Genomic DNA, 20399 nt, shown 5'->3' with positions numbered 1-20399 from the left:
ATTTCACTCTCACAAAATCTAACAGAAGCTAAGATAAATGGCTTCGAATCTAAGATAAAGGGCGTGGAAGCTAAGATTGATGATTTGAAGACAGATTCGAAGACAAATTTGAAGAGAGAAATGGCAGATTTGAAGACAGATTTGACAAATTTTCTACAAGAAATACTTACTAATGGTGAAACGGTAGTAAAGGAAACTCATGATGCAAACAAAAGAAATGTTAATCATGATTTCATAGACTCTAATGTGGGATTGAAGACCCACCATATTCCAAAAATCGATATGAGGAAGTTTGATGGCAAGGATCCCGCAACATGGATATTACAGATGGAGCAATTTTTCGATCTCAATAATGTGCAAAACACACAAAAGGTACGTATTGCAACTTTATATTTGGAACCAAATCAGTTTGTATGGTATCAATGGCTTTGCTCTTGTAAACAAATTATCACTTGGGAAATTTTTATGGAAGAATTAATAGCACATTATGAGGATACAAAAAGCAACACTTTTTTTAGCCAATTGATAAGTCTCAAACAAAAGGGTTCAATAATGGAGCACATTGAGGAGTTCCAAAAATTGAACATAAGGGTAAAAAATATTCCAGAGGAGCATAGGATTGATGTGTTCATAGGGATTTAAAGGATAATATCCAACATGATGTTCGCCTTTGGGAACCTGATTCATTAGAGAAGGCATTCAGGTTAGCAAGAAAAATGGAAAGCAAAATTATGGCAACCAGGAAGCATACCACTCACAACTATAAAGATGGAAGTGTTGTTGCCCATAGTTTTCCACAACCTATAAGGTTGACACCACAACAATTGGAAGAAAAAAGAGCAAAAGGGCTTTGTTACAGTTGTGATAGAAAATACACTAAAGGTCATAAGTGTGCTGAGAAGAAATTATTCTACATAGATTGTGAAGAGGAAGAAGAAAAGGAGCAAGAAAGGTCAAAAGAAGAGGATATACTCCAGGAACAAAGCCTAGATAAAGAAGCAATGAATCCGACCATATCTTGTAATGCATTGGTGGGAATTACCACTCCTCAAACCATCAAGATAGAAGGACAAATCAAGAAGAAAAAGGTAATAGTGTTGATTGATTCAGGAAGTACCCACAATTTTATTCATTGTAAGGTAGCAAAAGAATTGAATTGCTTCTTATATCCAGCACCAGAGTGTCAAGTGATGGTTGCAAATGGAGGAACAATAAATTGCTCGGAAAGTGCCATAATATCAAGCTATCCATGGGAGAATATGTATTGACTAGCCCAATGCTTTCCATTCCAATGGGAGGTGTTGATGTTGTACTAGGAGTCCAATGGCTACAATCCTTGGGTACAATAGCTTTTAATTTTCAAGAACTTTTCATGAAATTTTTTGTGGAAGGAAAGGAAGTTGAATTAAGGGGTATTGCAGGGAAACCAGGAAAGATAATCAGCTCTAATGGTATGACAAAGCTTCTAAAAAAGGAACAAAGAGGTGTAATTGCACAATTATGTTCGCTAGATGTTTCCACATTGGAATCATCTATTTCTCCAGATCTCCAAAAAGTCTTGGACAATCATTCCAAGGTATTTGAGACTCCCAAAGGTCTCCCACCTATTCGTGATCATGATCATGCTATTCATCTGATTCCAGGAAGTGTTCCTCCAAACATCAGGCTGTACAGATATCCCTATGCCCAAAAGAGTGAAATTGAACGTATGGTTGCAGAAATGCTAGAGGCTGGTATAATTCAACCGAGTCAAAGTTCTTTCTCTGCTCCAGTAGTATTGGTGCACAAGAAGGATGGATCATGGCGCATGTGTCTGGATTATAGGGAGCTCAACAAGCTCACTATTAAAGATAAGTTTCCCATTCCTGTCATTGATGAATTACTGGATGAATTGCATGGATCAATTTACTTCACCAAGTTGGATCTTCGTTCAGGATATCATCAAATCAGAATGAAGACTGAAGACATTCCAAAAACAGCATTTAGAACTCATGAGGGTCATTATGAATTTTTGGTCATGCCTTTTGGCCTTACCAATGCACCTTCAACATTTCAAGGTTTGATGAATTCCATTTTCAAACCATTCCTTAGAAAATTTGTGTTAGTATTTTTTGATGATATACTAATCTACAGAAAGTCTTGGAAGGATCATGTTGAACATGTTGACAAGGTGCTACAACTATTGGAGGAGAAACAATTATATGCAAAAGATCCAAATGTTTCTTTGGAGTACAAGAGGTGGAATATCTGGGTCATATTGTATCTCATGAAGGAGTTAAGGTAGACCCTAGCAAAATTAAAGCCATTAAGGAATGGAAAATCCCCACATCCATAAAGCATCTGCGAGGATTTCTTGGGTTGACAGGGTATTATCGCAAGTTTGTTAAGAATTATGGGAGAATAGCAGCACCTCTAACAACATTATTGAAGAAAGATGCATTTTCATGGACTCCAGAAGCAACAAAGGCCTTCAAACATCTTAAAGAGGCAATGTGCCAAGCACCGGTCTTAGCTACACCGAAATTCACAAAAACCTTTATTGTGGAATGTGATGCTTCAGGAAATGGAATTGTTGTTGTTTTAATGCAAGATGAAAGACCCATTGCTTTTGAAAGTCGTCCAATCAAGGGAAAGTTTTTACACAAAGCTATTTATGAGAAGGAAATGTTGGCAATACTCCATGCACTTAAGAAATGGCGACCCTACCTAATGGGAAGACACTTCAAGGTAAAAATGGATCATGATAGCCTTAAATACTTTTTAGAACAAAGATTATCCTCTGAAGAGCAACAAAAGTGGGTCACAAAGATGTTGGGTTATGACTTTGAAATCATCTACAAAAAAGGGAAGCAAAATGTGGTGGCAGATGCACTCTCAAGAAAGGATGAGGATGTGGAAGCATTGTTGTGCACCATTTCTATTATCCAACCAGATTGGATAAACGAAGCAAGGGAGGAATGGAAGAATGATGAAGAAGTGTGGGCACTTATTCAAAAGTTACAACAAGATTCCAGTACATCTGATACATTTAGCTGGCAAAATGATTCGTTATGGTACAAAGATCGCTTATACCTCTGTAAGAATTCCCAGCTAAAACAAAAGATTCTTATGGAATTGCACACTTCTCCCTTAGGAGGGCACTCAGGATTTTTAAAAACTTACCACAGGGTTAAGAAGGAATTTTTTGGGATGGCCTTAAATCAGATATTCAAAAGTTTGTGGTGGAATGTTTGGTTTGCCAACAAAATAAAGTTGAAACAATTAAGACATCGGGTCTATTACAACCTTTATCCATTCCAAGCCAATGTTGGGAGGAGGTTTCAATGGATTTTATCATAGGTTTACCCAAGTCTGAGGGAAAGAGTGTCATCATGGTGGTAGTTGACAGACTTACCAAGTATGCACACTTTTGTGCATTATCACATCCATTTAAAGCCAGTACAGTTTCTACTGCATTTATGGAAACAATTCAAAAGCTACATGGAAACCCAAAGATTATTGTAAGTGATAGAGATCCCATTTTCACTATCTCAGTTAGCTCATAGCTCATCTTATCATCCTCAATCTGATGGGAAAACTGAGATAGTAAACAAATGTTTGGAAGGATATCTTCGTTGCTTTGTATCTGATAAACAGACACAATGGGTCAAATGGTTGCCTCTAGCTGAATGGTGGTATAACACTTCTTTCCATACAATAACAAAAATGACCCCATTTATGGCACTTTATGGATATCAGCCACCATCCATCACATCATATTTAAGAGAAAATTCTAAGGTTCAAGCAGTGGAACATCACATCAAACATCAACAACAAGTCTTCCAACTCTTAAAGGATAACCTCATGTTGGCACAAAATAGAATGAAACAACAGGCAGATCAACATCGCAGCGAAAGAAGTTTTGATGTAGGTGATTGGGTATTCCTACGGCTAAAACCATATAAGCAAATGTCCCTCAAGCAAGCTAAGAAGGATAATAAATTATCACCAAAGTATTATGGTTCATACAAGGTGTTGCAAAAGATTGGTACTATGGCATACAAATTGGAGCTTCCTACAGCTTCTCGATTGCACCCAGTTTTCCATGTTTCATGTTTAAAGAAGGTTATAGGCGACAAGCTCCTAGTTCAAACAATATTGCCAGAACTTGACAAGGAAGGAAAAATTATATTGGAACCAGAAGCAGTCACAGAAACAAGAACTTGACAGCTACGAAATCGATCAATTTCGGAGTATCTTATCAAGTGGAAGAACTTATCCGCTGAAGATTCCACATGGGAGGATGAGAATTTTATACAGAAGCATCCAGAACTACTCAAGCATTAAGGACAACACCTTTTTGAAGGAGAGGGGCATGTTGGGTCAATGGAAGAGCACATTGAGGACTTCTAGAAATTGAATATAAGGGTAAATGATATTCCAGAGGAGCATAGCATTGATGTCTTCATAGTTACTTTAAATGATAACATCTAACATGAGGTTCACCTTTAGGAACCTGATTCATTGGAGAAGGCATTCAGGGTGGCCAGAAATGTGGAAAGCAAAATTATGGCAACAAGGAAGTCTACCACTAAAAAATATAAAGACAGAAGTTTTTATGCTCATAGCCTTCCACAACCTACAAGGTTGACACCACAACATGTGGAGGAAAAAAGAGAAAAAGGCCTTTGTTACAGTTGTGATAACAAATACACTAAAGGTCATAAGTGTGTTGAGAATAAATTATTTTACATAGATTGTTAAGAGGAGGAAGCAAATGATAAAGAAACGTCAAAAGAAGAGGATATACACCAGGAACCATCCATAGAGAAATAAGAAATTAATCCAACCATATCTTGTAATGCATTCACAGGAATTACCACTCCTCAAACTCTCAAGATAGAAAGACATATCAAGAAGAAAAAGGTAATAATGTTTATTGATTCGGGTAGTACCCATAATTTTATTCATTGTAAGATAGCCAAGGAATTGAATTTCTTCCTATATCCAACACTAGAATGTCAAGTGATGGTTGCAAATGGAGGAACCATAAATTTCTCTAGAAAATTCCATAATATTAAGCTATCCATGGGAGAATATGTATTGAACAGTCCAATGCTTTCCATTCCAATGGGTGGTGTTGATGTCGTACTAGGATTCCAATGGTTGCAATCTTTGGGTACAATAGCACTTAATTTTCACGAACTTTTCTTGATATTTTTTTGGGAAGGAAAGGAAGTTGAATTAAGGGGTATCGCAGGGAAACCAAGAAAGATAATCACCTTTAATGGCCTAACAAAACTTCTAAAGAAAGAAAAATAGGGAGTAATTACACAATTATATTCACTAGAGGTTTAAATAGTGAAATCATCTATTTATAGAGATCTCCAAAAAGTCTTGTACAATCATTCTAAGGTTCAAGTAGTGGAATATTACATCTAGCATCAACAACAAGTTCTCCAACTCTTAAAGGATAACCTCACTTTGGTGCAGAATCGAATGAAACAACAGGTAGATCAACATTGCAGTGAAAGGAGTTTGATGTAGGCGACTAGGTATTTTTATGGCTACAACCATACAAACAAATTTCCCTCAAGCAAGCTAAGAAGGATAACAAATTATCAACAAAGTACTATAATCCTTACAAGGTGTTGCAAAATATTGGTACTATGGCATACAAATTGGAGCTTCTTGCATCTTCCCGAGTGCACCCAGTTCTCCACGTTTCATGCTTAAAGAAGGTTATAGGTGATAATCTCTAAGTTCAAACAATATTTCCAAAACTTTACGAGGAAGGAAAAATCATATTGGAACCCAAAGCAGTCATGGAAATGAAAACTTGATAGCTACAAAATCAATTAATTTCAGAGTATCTCATCAAGTGGAAGAACTTACCCAATGAAGATTCCACATGGGAGGATGAGAATTTTATATAGAAGCATCCAGAACTAATCAAGCATTGAGGACAACACTTTTTTGAAGGAGAGAGGCATGTTAGGTCCCTATACTACTAGTGTAGCTCCTTATTGTTATTAGTGCAACCCCCTTATTGTATTGTTGTGCCCTTACAATATTATTGTTATGTAGGCTCTAATTATATTGTAACCCCTTAGACTTATATATATAGAAAGGAGGTATTTTTATTTGTATCATTGAAGAATTGTTCATTTGTGTAATGTAAGGGAGGCTTCCCCCTCGAAAAGGGTAATTTTGAAGTCGTTGATCTATCTCTTTTTTTATTTTGTGAGCTAGTTGGATCATGTGTCAAGCTAGCACCACAATTTTTTGGACCCTTCAATATTATTGAGAGGATCGGACCAGCAACCTATCGAATTGCACTACCTCCAACAGTGAAAGTCCATGATGTTTTCCATGTGTCATTGCTTAAGAAGTATGTTAAATATTTTGATCATCTAATTGAGTGGTTTTTATTGCAGGTGGAACCAGATGGAGAATTCTAGCGGAGCCTTAATGTATATTGCAGAAAATGGTGCTCATGCTTCAGAACTAGGAAACTGAGCAGGTTAAAGTGCAGTGGAAGCAATTTGGGTCCGATGAAGCTACATGGGAGATGGAAGATCATATGTGGGCTATGTATCCTTCATTGTTTTCCAATTGAGGCAAAGAAGTTTTCGTATGGTCTTTTGGTTTATGTTCTAGTAAATGTTTGATGATGTTTTGGTAAATGTACATATGTATATGGATGTAAATACCATCATGAGCTATGTTATAAATCTCCAATAAGCGATGTGGGTGTCATGTCATTATAGTTGTCATGTTGTCATTTTGGTTTGCTATTCATCATGTTGATCATTGTAAATACTACATTGAGCTATGTCATAAAGATCCATGGGAAATATGTTTTTTTTAGTGGTTTTACTGAGGTATAGGTGTGTTTGAACACTGAGGATGGTGTCCCCCGAGGGGGAGGGTTCTGTAACAACCCTGGTGAATATTCCATGTAATAAAAGTTAATAAAGGAAAAATAATAACCATGGTTAATGCGACACTTATTCCAAGCCAAATGTTGGGAAAAACATCCTAGTGGTTGTTCATTTTGTTTATTATGGCTAAGGAAAATGGTAAAGGAAATGAATAAGGCTTTGGAAATGAAAAATGGAATTTTGGCGCATTTATTTATGAAAATAATGGAAATTAGGAGAAAAGGAAGGTGAAAGGTCACAGGTTGCGTGTGAGGAGGAAATTGAAGGAAAATAATGGAAAATGAAGAAAATAGAGGCCTCATTGATAAAAAAAGGCTTTTGAGGACCAGTTTGTAACTTTTTGGCAATTCAGTTTTGGAGCTCTCTCGTTATTCTTTCTCTCTCTCTCTCACTCTTGGACACTTAGAGTTTCCTTGGAGAACTTTGGCATTGGATCAAGAAAAGAAAACAAGGTAAGAGGAAGGAAGGAGCAAGAAAGGAAGAGTAGGATCAAGCAACTACACCAGTGTTCTTTTCAGGTATCTATTTGCATGTGTATTTTCCTTTCTAGATTTGGCATGCATGGTAATGCATGTGGTTCTTTTTCTATTATGACATGAGCTTTTCCAGGTGTGACTATGTTTTCACCCTAGCCTTGCCATTTCTAGATAGCCTTGGTGTGATGGGGTTCTCATGTTTTGGTTGAGATGGATTTCCAGATGGATTCGAAGTTGAGTGAGGTGGATCTCTAAATGATAGAGTACATGGCCTAGTGGTCCCTGAACAGAACTATGGATCACGGTAAAGCCCCTAGCCTAGTAACCCATGAGCCAAAGTGTGAGTTGCGGCAAAGCCAACAATGTGTTGCCTCGGTGGGCCTAGGAATCATTTCCGGTGAATGGTAGGATATACGGTAAAGCCAAGAGGTATATTTCTCTCTGTTGGGCCTACTAATCCTAGGTTGGGATATGCAGTATAGCCTGGAGAGTGGGTCTTGGTTTAGGGCCTAGTGATTCGGTGTGGATTGTGGTAAAGCCTGAGATATTAGGAGACAGGAAAATTCCTCATGGTATAGGTGCAAAAATATGGTGGCATCCATGCTTATTTGGCTTATTTATTAGGTCGAGATCATGGTAAATCACGTTATTACATGTTTATTGTGTTTTCCTAGTGATCCGTAATGGATTTCAGTAAAGTCTGGTTTCTATTGATGAGGGTGAGGTAGTTTAGCCTTGGGATTCCCTGGTTGGTTCTTTTGGTTTGAGTCCTCATGCTTGGAATATGGCACTGGGGTGAATGGTTGAAGAGATATTTGGCTTAGCCATTCTATGGTTGGATGGAATGTGGTAGTCCCATCCCGAGTTTGGATTTTTTATCATCAACATGAGGTTATTTCTCGATGTATTTCCATGAGTATTATACTAGTTTATATGTGGATCATATGGTTGTGGTTTCCTCGGTATTTCTATTGCTATTATGCTGGTTATGTATATGTTTTATGAAAGTGGATATGTGCGGCTCTCATCATGTTTTTACTTGCAAATGAATGAAAAATGTATCTATGACCTAATAGATGATAATGCAACAAATAATATAAGGGAATAATGCTTTATAGCGATTCTTGAATAAGTGTGAGACCCCTATGCTTAAATCTTTTGTTTACACCTATATATTACATATTCGCGATATGTTTGATAAAACGTCTGTCATGGCTAGTAGGGGTCTAGTTAAGGGCTTGTACAAGTATTTACATTTGCATCATTGTTTACCTGTTATCTTTCTGTTCTGAAGGTGTCATTTAATTATGGGCAGTGACCTATGCTCTAGGCCTAAAAAAGTGGCTCAAATCCTAGGGACGCTAGCACAACACTAGGAAAAATAGTCCCTGGACATTGGCATGCATTGGCATGAGAGCGTCTAGAGCCTCCTGGATGCTGCCATGTCCATATCATGGGAGCATCTGTGGGTCAAGTGGTCTAAAACCTTAGTGGGACCCAGGGGCTAGCTACCTGAGTGGTTGGGATGGTTCCTAGGAGTCCTGTAGCTGATGTGGAAGGTATGTATGTTGTGTTTACGTCGATTCCACTTCCTTAAGGTCACATAAGAGGTTGAATCCAATTATAGTAGCCTCTCGTCACATGTTTACCCCAGTTGGCCGATTACTTAGGTAGATGTGGGAGGAGGGTGTTACATTGAGCCCCTATTTAATTGCACAAATCCTGAGGAATTGGGTCCCTATTATTTAGGAAATTTCCTCCAATTGATTGTACAATTCCCAAGGTGGATCATCTGATTACATGCAACACTTGCACACTCAAGACTAGTCTACAACTAATGTTACACTGCCTTGGAATCTCCACCACAACTAGGGAACTTGAATTCTCTACATGCACTAGCTATTTTGGGCTGATTGATAAGTTAACTAGATGATATATGAGTTACTGAATTTTGTCCCAATTTGACCTTCCACTAGTTCCTCCAACTGCTAGAACTAGTTTAACTGAACTCAACTAGATATAACTGAACTGGATTACTAAAATTTAGCAATTGCATATGCTTAACTGAAATCTAAGCCCTCTAACTTGAATTTGATGAGTTAACTAAGTGACAAGAGCCATGTCACACAAGTTGTCTCCTGATGTGGAAATTCAAATTTTCTCAATTTGACCAAGGCAAAGTCTAATTCAGACTTTTGTGCTACACTTCTCAACACTACTGAATATGGAGATGATAGGAAATAATATTATTGATATTGCATGATGTATAATTCATTCTTCGTTTAGTTTACATGTGACATTTAAACAAAAATATATCAATAACAAATAATAATTTATTGTCAACCATAAGTAAAATATTTCAATGTCAATATTAAATAACATGATTTTATATCTATTTTATATAGAGAAAAATAAATTAATTTAAATTAAAAAATTTCTTATATTTTCACTTTTTATAACCAAGTAGACACATAATTTATTTTATTTCTAATATGGAGTTGATATATAAGATTTTAAAAATATTAATAACAAAGAAATATTTAACATAGGTTATAAATAAAATATTTCAATACAGAGATTGAGTAAATCTTTTTAACATGAAATATATATAAAGGGAGAAAGATTGAGAGAATTCTCATTCCATTAATAGTTGCTTTCTAATTCAATGTATGAGGGATATTTGTGATTCTTTCAATGCTCAATATAATAAAAATAATTAATGTTTTAATATTTTAATGTGGAGAATGTGAATTATAAATGAAATATTTCAATGTTAACTACATATATATTATACCAGCCTAGATCCATCTTAACTTCAAATCTATGAAGTGCCTAGAGGGATCAAATCCCCTTTCACTCTAAAGGAGGTTTGCATCTCAAGATATTTGATCCCTCTCGGCGCTTGGTAGATCAGAAGTTAAGATGGATCTAGGCTGGTAATATAAGCTTTTAAGATTAAATATTAGGTTTTAAGTTTAATATTTAGGCTTGATATTAGGTTTAAGTTTTTTAATATTAGGTTCGGTTGAATATTAAAATAATAATATTTCATTATATTAGTATAGTAATGGTTAATAATATTATTATCAATAATATTTTAACAATAAATCTTACTAATATTAATATTTACACTTATATAACATTAATAACAATTATATAACACTAATATTGATTATTTTTTAAGAAAAATATTGATAATATTAATATTATTAATAATATTATTAGTAATTATAATAATGTTGCATTGACAATATTGGGTTTAGGTTTATAATAATATTAGGTTAGTATAGTAATGGTTAATACTATTTTTTTGTTGTAAGTTTGGTAGGACTACATCTTCATCATGTCTAATATATCACCCCGATTGGGGCGGGAAATTGAACCAGTGACTTTACATCAAGGAGTGCCTTAAGAGAGCACCTGATCACCATCTATCCAAGACCCCATGGACGCAATGGTTAATAATAATATTATTGATTATTATTATTAATATTTTAACATTAAATCACATTAAAGTTAATATTAACATCTATATAACATTAATAATTATTATATAACACTAATATCAATTATTAGTAATTATTATAATGTTGCTTTAATACCTTATTACATTAATTATAACATAAATATATTATTGTTAATAATATTTATGTAATAATTCATTTTTATATTAATGCTAATGCTAATAATAATAATGATAATAATAATATTATTCACATTAATATTAAAACCATCTTGATATAATTTGTTTCCAATATAGTTTTGATTGTTTTCAATATGGATTTTAATGGTCTCTAATCTGTCTCAACCCACATTATTTTCCATCTTGATAACCTATTGTCAAGTGTTAACCATTAAGGCCCATACCGAATTGCTAGGATTAACCATATTCAAACCATGGTTAATCATCAACAACCACCATTGCAATGGAAACCATACTCAAATCATTGTTAATAATAGACAAACCATATTTAAATTATTGTTAGTCATAGTTAAATTGTATTCACACCATGGTCATGTATAGTCAAATATATTCAACTATGGTTAAACATAATCAAATGATGGTCAATCATAGTCAAACCATGTTCAAGCATAGTCAATCATGATCAACCATAATCAAACCATGGTCAACCATAACCATTCATAGTCAATACATAGTCAATGATGTCTAAACATGGTCAATCATAGTGAAACAATAGTTAAACATACCAATGTTCACCCATGGTTAAACCATGCTCACCCATAGTCAATGTTTAAACCTAAAAAGTATAGAAATATATCCAACGTCACAATGTTACATTACATCGAAATTTATCCAACATCTCAATGTGAAATACAAAATTAATCAACCACATTAGTAAATATGGTTGACTATGTTGGACTATGTTTGACAATCAATACTCTTCAAACTCAGTTAAATATAACCATCAATTATTATTGTTAATTAATATTAATAATCAAACATAATCAAACAAAGTCAACCATTATAGTCAATGTTTAAATAGTTGACCATGATCAAACTTGGTCAATCTCATGCTTACCATATTTAACAATAGTCAACCTTATTTAGTCACTGTTGTCTTCACTCAACATAACTCGACCATATTTAATTATAGTCAACCATGGTCAAACATTGTCAACCTTACTCAACTAAGGTCATTCTTGGTTAGTCACAATCAACCATGATCAACCAAGATCTCTATGATTCGGATGGTCGAAAATGGGTCAACCAAGGTCTCTATGGTTGAATGTGATCAATCAATTTATCTATGGTCAACCATGGGGAAGTGTCAAGCATGTTGAACCATGGTCAACCATGATAAACCATGGTGGAATAACGTCAACCATGGTTAAATATGGTCAACCATGATCAACTATGGTTAAATTTTGTCAACCATGATTAAGGTCTCTTTGGTTGAATTTGGTCAACCATGAACAAACATGGTCAACTATGATGAGCTGTGGTTGAATATGGTCAACCAAGTCAACCATAGTTGACCATGACAAACCATGGTTAACCATGGTCAATCATGAAACTATTGTCAACCATGATCAACCATGGTTGAATTTTATCAACCATGGTCAAAGTATTTCTGGTTGAATTTGGTTAACCATGACCAACCATGGCCAATTTTGATGAACCATGGTTAAATATGCTCAACCATGGTCAATTAATCTCAACCATTATTAACCATGATCAGCCATCAATGTAACCATTTCTGTAACATTAATGTAACATTAACATTAATATAATCTTAACCATGGTCAACCTCCTCAACCTTGATCAACCAGGGTCAACAATGGTCAACTAGAGTCAATCACAATCAACTGGGGTCAACCACAGTTAACCATGGTTAACCATGCCCAACCACAGTAAACCATGGTCATCCTATTCAGCCTTGATCAACCATGGTCAATCATGGTCAATCTCAATATACTATGGGCATCCATGATTAACCACGGTCAATCAATATCAACCATCATCAACCATGATCATCGATTAACGTAGCCATTTTTGTAACATTAATGTAACACTAACATTAAAATTAATATAAGCTTGACCATGGTCAACTTCATCAACCTTGATCAACCCTTATCAACCTCGTAAACCATGATCAACCATGGTCAATCAATGTGAACCATCACAACCATGATCAATCGCCTTGCTCAGCTAATGTAAACCATGGTTGAATATGGTCAATGATGGTTGAATATGGTCAACCATGATTAACCATAATCAATCATGGTCAACCATCATCAATGATGGTCATAATGGTCAATAAATGTCTTTATGGTTAACCATGATCAACCATGGTCAATTGTGGTCAACCATTGTTGAATATGGTTAACCATGGTTAATGTCTCTATGGTCAACCATAGTCAAACATGGTCAACCATGATTAAAGTTGGTCAACCATGATTAACCATGGTTGAATATGGTCAACCATGATCAACTATGGTCAACCATGATCAAGGTCTCTATAGTTGAATATGGTCAACCATGATCAAGGTCTCTATAGTTGAATATGGTCAACCATGGTCAACTACAATCAACCATGGTCATCTTTGATCAACTATAGTCAACGTAAAACATTCCATGTTCTACCAACACCTGAGGGCCAACCATGGTCAACCATGGTTAGAATGGTCGAACATGGTCAACTAAGGTCTCTATGGTTGAATATGGTCAATCATAATTGTTAATCAAGATCTCTATGGTTGAATACGGCCAAGCATAATGGTTAATCAAGATCTCTATGGTTGAATATTGTCAATAATGGTAAACCCTCTTCAACCATGGCCAATCCCATTAACCATCTCAACCATTAATGTAACCATTTTTGTAAGACTAATGTAACATTAATATAAGCTTGACCATGATCAACCTCATCAAATTTGATCAACACTCATCGACCATGGCGAACCATGAGCAATGAATCCATCCAAGGCACGTTGACTGTAAGTAGCACAACCACATTTACTAATGTGGTTGACTGTAAGTAGCACAACCACATTTATTAATGTGATTGATATAAGCCGATCAATGGCATTTTCCATCTTTTATACACCAATTGACATATGAAAATGTTGCCTATCAACTACATTAGTAAACGTAATTGTGCTAGTTAATAATAAGACTTATGGAACAAAGACAATAAATTTGACTAAAAAATTGTGAATAGTTTTTCCTTTCTTAACCATAAAATCTAGTGTAAAACTCTTAAACTATTTATTTAAATATGATAAATATTCTAAATATTAATAATATTTCTATTATTTTATAAACATGAAAATATATTTCAATATTATTTATATAAAATTATATATTTATTTATATAAAATTATAAAAAATATATAAAAATTTATTCATTCATTATAATTAATATTATTAAAAATTAACTAATTTTATATTTAAAAAAACACTAACATATTCACAAATAAACGACATTAAAATTTCCAATACAAAAATCCTTAAATATTCTACCAATGTTTCCAGCAAAATTACAATCTCATCAAAGCATTTCACTTCTCTATACACGAAATACCACATCCCATTTCCATTGACTCATTCTCATGAAGATGGTCATCTGAACCAGTACTTTTGCTGCCCCAGTCTCTGGTAGATGGCGTACAGTATCAGCTGCAGCGCTCCCAGAAAACATCCGAATCCATTGGGAACCTGTTGTTAACAATGACAAAAAGACTTACTTCACAGTTAGATGTTGTGAATCATGATTATTGGTAAATTTTGGGAATATTTTTCTATAGATTCTGAAATATTCCCAAAATATCAGAGCAAACTTAGACAAGAATATCCTTAGTAAGTACTCACAGCAACAAATGGATCAGCGCTAAGAAGGCCATAGATGAACGATTTTGCCTCAAATGGATCTAAATCTAATCATGGGAAGTAAATGTTTTTCATTTTCTTTATTCTATCAGTTGTACACATTCAATAGACCTGCACAAACTGGCGATTTTTCAGCTTGATTCTCTCTGTACATGGAGGAAGGGTTCTTCAAATAATTAGGAATTCAAACTACCCACATCCAATGATCCACACATTTAAAATTTGGTAACTACATAATTTCTTGATATATTTCAAGTATTATCAGAATAAAAAGTAACTCATTTCCACATAATCCCTTTAATATATTGGTGGTTATCGATAAAATTCATGAATGATTTGACACAAACTGTTATAGGATGCAAATCCAAAACTGTAATATCATGTGAATAAAAAACTCGCCGAAGACGCCGAAAGTGAACTGCAGAATATTGAATTTAAGGAGCACCGTTCTTGTAAAGAGAAGATGATCGGCAAATCCTGCGACTAAATTCCCTGTGAAGTTTTGACCTTATCCATTTGGTAAAAGGCGTGGTTTAACTAGGCCTCCATAATTTCGCCCTGAGGCCAATCTCTCATGAGAATTTGGTGTGAAATTTTACGAGTAATTCAAGGGTGGAATTGATTAAATTATTTTTTATAGTATAAATAGTTTCAGCACCATTAAGAACTTTGGAATTTAAAATACTGAATTTTTTTTCCAAAGTAGGGGGGAATTTCATTATTAGAAGCTATATAGAGTCTATTTGTTTCAACATTATTCACAATATATTTACATGATCGATATGTACAAGATGCGCTATAGACAAGATAAGCTGGCAGAACAGCGAAGCAGAATGGCAGACATATGCTGCAGAGCAGCCAACATGCAACGGAATCCATCCTCGATGGGGAGGTGGCAAGCCCGTCCGTCCAACTACTTTGACTACAAGACGGCGTGCCCTAAAATTGATAACTCTAAACTAAATTTTCAAAAAATTCTGCTAGATTTTTGAAAAATCATGCTTGAATTTGTATTGTTTTTAAGATGAAACAGCATCTGGAAAACACCTAGAAACCAACTTAAATCTAAAACACTAAAATTTAATAATACTAACCCAAATTTTCAAAATTTTCTCAAAGGTTTTTTAAAAATAATTTTTGGAAATAAAACCTAGTTTAGACTCCGTAAAACTGCTTCTGCTTGGCTAAGAGCTCGTCTTCCTCGGACGTAAGGAAATAGGTTAACCGCCCAAGACCCAGAGGCATCTGGCAAGAGTGAAAGCCTGCTCCCTTACGGACCACCAGGTGATGAGTCAAATCGACATTCGCGGATAGCAGCCAGAGATGGTTGTCCTCACTGTTGGTTTGACACCTGAGTTTGATAGGTTTTGCCACCTTCGGAAAGAAAAAAAAAAAAAAAAAAAAACCTAGTTTAGACTAAGCATTTGGAAAAACACCTGGTAACCAACCCATTCCTCCATCCTCGATTTGCATCCCAAGAAGTAACCGTTAGACTGCAGTTACTGATGAGTTAACAGGTCTCGCGTTCGATTCAACTTACTCGCATTCCGTTCCCGAAATGTTCTCGTTTATCTAGCAAAATTAATGGGTATTGAGCCTGGTATTAATGTTCTGGTTTATCTAGCAAAATTAATGGATATTGAACCTGGTATTAATGTTCTGGTTTATCTACCGAAATTAATGTGTATTGAACCTGGTATTAATGTAATGTTGAAAATAAGTAATTTGTGAATAGACATTAAATGAGTTGAGCCGAATATACCACCATTAAATTTTGGGAAGCTAATTATCCAACCCTGAACCTATACAAACTTGCTCATTTAATACCAATTTCTTGCCTTAATGTAATCCCCATCTTCGTACCAGGGCCTCCACAGATTTATGTGTATGTGTACGTAATAGAGATTTGTTTGTGTTTATCACAAATCTCCGCTCTCCGCTTTTACGATGTGCGAGTTTTCCTTGTACGTCTGCTCCGACAAATGTCGAAAACGAGCAGAAAAGTTACAAACAACATGACACATCTCGTCCATTAGGGATGGAATTTGACCTGCAAAGCAAAAATAGTTACAAACAACCTTTTGGATGGAATTCGACCGGCAAATTGTCCATCACAGGGTGATTTGCCCGCTAAATACAGCGGTTAGGGATGGGATGGAATGTTAATTTGCGAAGGCATCTCAATCGCGGCGTCAGGTGGATGATGTCGTGTAAATAGGATGGTATTAAAAACACAAACTTCGGCTTATATACTGTTTTCTGTAGTTGTAAAGATAAGTTTGTATATATGAATAGAATAATATTAAAAATGGTAACTCTTGCATTAAAATATTAAAATGGCAAAGTTGCAGTTGTAAATAGTAAATGTACGCAGATTTAAGTAAATTTATATGTTATTTTTATATTGAAAAATAGTTATAAAACAAATTTATATGTTATTTTTATATTGAAAAATAGTTATAAAATAACAAACTGCTATGGGAAATCATAAAAATAAGTTTGCACATGTAAATAGAATAGTAAGTAAAACTGTAAATCTACATATATTTGAAGAAGTTGAAGCAATGGATGTAAATACATCAAAAAAAGCCAAAATACAATCTGAAAGTGAGGAGGAAACGCAGGTAAAGCTGACAGAAAAGACCTCTGATCAACCAGGTTTTCAAATGAATTTAGGAAACTCTGTGCTTATTGTGCCCTTTAGCTTTACAGATTTGACAATGCCCACAGGTGAAGCAAGTTCTGAAGCAAGTTCTTCTATGAATGATACAAGACTAAAGAACTACCAAGTTATTGAAGAAGAAAGTCAAAAAGTGAAAAGTGAGATGACGTCTCAACTAGCCATGCAAGCATCTTCTTCTTTTCAGACCAGGTTACTCTCAACAATGGACCTAGAAAGGAATCAATTGAAACTATCTTTGTCACATCCTACTTTCCAGTCACTCCCTTCATGCACTGAGTTTAAGAGAGTAGTTTTATCTCTCAACATTGTTGATGTTCCTTTACATGATAAAATTAATTTGCAAGCAGGGGAGATGATATTTAATGACTTAAGAAGAGCTTCATTAACAGTAACAAAGCAGAGAAGCTCTTAGAAAAGGCCTCAAATAGAATCGAACAAGAAAAGGCTAATTCTAGAGCCTTGCATTTGTAGAATGAGGGCTTTAAGGAGTTGATTATTAAGCTCGGTGTTGAATCAAATGACAGGAAAACCATAAAAGCTCTAACACAAAACACACAATATGAAATGTAGTCATTGAGGAAAAAGTTAAAAATCCCTATGACAGAGAATGTAGAAAAAAAGTACAATTGATGATTCAGTTGATAGACAAGAATAAAGAGGTAATAGCTTTAAAGGAAAAGGTCTAAGACCTGGAACAGACTATCAAAAATCACGTGTGGATGATTGTAGCGTTCGGTGAGTCTGAGGATCCTGTAGACAAATTGAGACAGGTCATGACTGAACTCATATTGTCAGGAGTGGAGATGAAAATGCTCCATTTGACACTATCTCAAGCAGATGTAGGTATTAAAGAGAAGCAATAAGCTCTTCCACGTTAGAAAATGAGCAAATCTCTGAGAAGTACAAGTAAGCTCAAGGAGAAATAAAAAAGATAAAGAAAAAATTAAATGGAAACATGTCCTTGATTGAAGCCAGGCAGGTCATTTGGGATGACATATTTCAACAGGTGCATTTAACTTGGGGATTCTTTCAAGTTGTTGCTGAAGAAAGGGGTTTTATCACTAGTATCACAAAAATTGTAACGTCAGGTAAGAAGGACATGCAGAAAGAAGCACATGGAGCTAGGAACATCATCAAGTTCTTGAATGAAAAATCCACGAAATATTTGAAAAAATGCATAGTGTTGACAGGGCTGCAATTATTTTGGAAATTAGCAAGTCCATTGAGAAAAACCATCTGCGCATTCAAATTGAGGGAAAATTGGAGATGGTAAAAAATTTTGTTGCTGCTTTTGATTCCAGGTTTGATCAGAGACAGAGAGATGGGTTGCTAAGATGCTAGAACTTGGATGGAATCTTGTTCCTTTGGGAAGCTTATGAAAAAGAATTGATAACTGCAAAATGTAGGTTGGATTCATCTTTAGAGAAAATTGTAGTGTTCAAGGGAAAAACAATGGTTAATTTCCCGCAAAGATACTTTCAGTTACTATGGTTGATGAAGACCCTATTCGAATCAACAACAGATTATACTAGATTATCAGACCTACAAGTGGCTTTCAAGAGGATGACTCTATATCCCGTTCCAAATAGAATTCTTTGGGACAGATGTGAAAGTGTACTCCAGCGAGATACATCCGAAGTTGAGGAACCCCAAGGGAAGAGTTCCACTGCCCATTCGAAAATTTAAAGGATGACGAACTTTTATTTTGTGATAATGTATAATTTTTATCAACAGATACTTAGATAGTTAGACAACTGGATAGTTTGATAGTGACATGTACATTTTCTTGAATGTAATCTTTCTTTAAAAAGAGGAGAAGAACCAATCTGAGTTGGTTCAAAGTTTTTGCCTCAAAGGTCCTTAAAGGCGTTCTAAACATTTTTTGGTGTAATGTGCAAAGCCTTTTGGAGTATTAAGGAAGCTTCAAGTGATTTCAAATGTTTGTTGGTTATAGTATGTGATTCTTGTCTTTGTAATTCATTTATGGTGTATGTTCTTCTTTTGAAATTTGTGTATGAAGTTGTTGGTTTCTTTCTTTATTAAATAGATTTATCAATGTTGTGAGAATAATAAAGGATACCTGTAAATCTTTATCTAAAGAAGCCTTAATGAAGTGCTCCACAATTTCATCACTTCGTCCTCTTTCTTTTCATGTTCTCTACTAAGGTTTGGTGCTTAGGACTTTATTTAGCCCTATACATTTAATATTTATTCTCAGGAATTCTTCTCACCATATTGCAACTTCATAAAAGACCATAACCACATATATGCAGGCCATTTTGAAGTAGTTTATTTATTCTTCCAAGAGTTAAGTTGCATTACATCTCAAAGGTTTTCTTTGGGCAAAAATAGAAAACAAAAATGAATATACATTTTTTTGAACTATATGGATGTCCTAAGCATTGACCTCCTTTGAGCTAGAGGTTGTCTCTAGGGTTACAACAGGGATATTGTCAGATAAACATTTAGGGATATCATCCCATAGAGGGGGAAGTTTATTTTATCACTAGGTGGTCAAAGGGGGTGATTTGGCCCCACTTCCCTTATCTACCCTATGGCATTGCATGAAAGAGTAAGCTAGCATATGTGTAGAGATATGTCAACTTGCACATTATTCACACTACAAAATTCGAAGTTGTTGGTGACTAGTTGCACATAGATTCATTTGTTGCAAAAGATGTGAATTGCATGTCCCTTATTCTCACAACATTTTAACAATTTAACTCTAATGGGAAAAGCAATAGTTTCCCTTTTATGTACCATGTAGATCACTTAGTTTAGAACCCACAACTGATTAGTTGGTCTAAGATATTATTATCTTTTTCTTTTCTTTGGATCATTGTTGCTCTATGGTTGATGAGAGGAAATTCTCTCCATTTGAGTCATAGCCATTTATTTTAGTTTTTGAGAAATTCCATGCCACTTTAATGATAATACATCACTTCCCTCCTAGGCACATAATTGAT

Source organism: Pinus tabuliformis, chromosome Q (assembly GCF_031772625.1).
Source record: "Pinus tabuliformis cultivar Carrire ecotype Pingquan chromosome Q, CPIR1, whole genome shotgun sequence".
Taxonomy (NCBI): Eukaryota; Viridiplantae; Streptophyta; class Pinopsida; order Pinales; family Pinaceae; genus Pinus; species Pinus tabuliformis.
The sequence above is the reverse complement of the archived record's forward strand: the minus strand, read 5'-3'. Positions refer to the sequence as shown.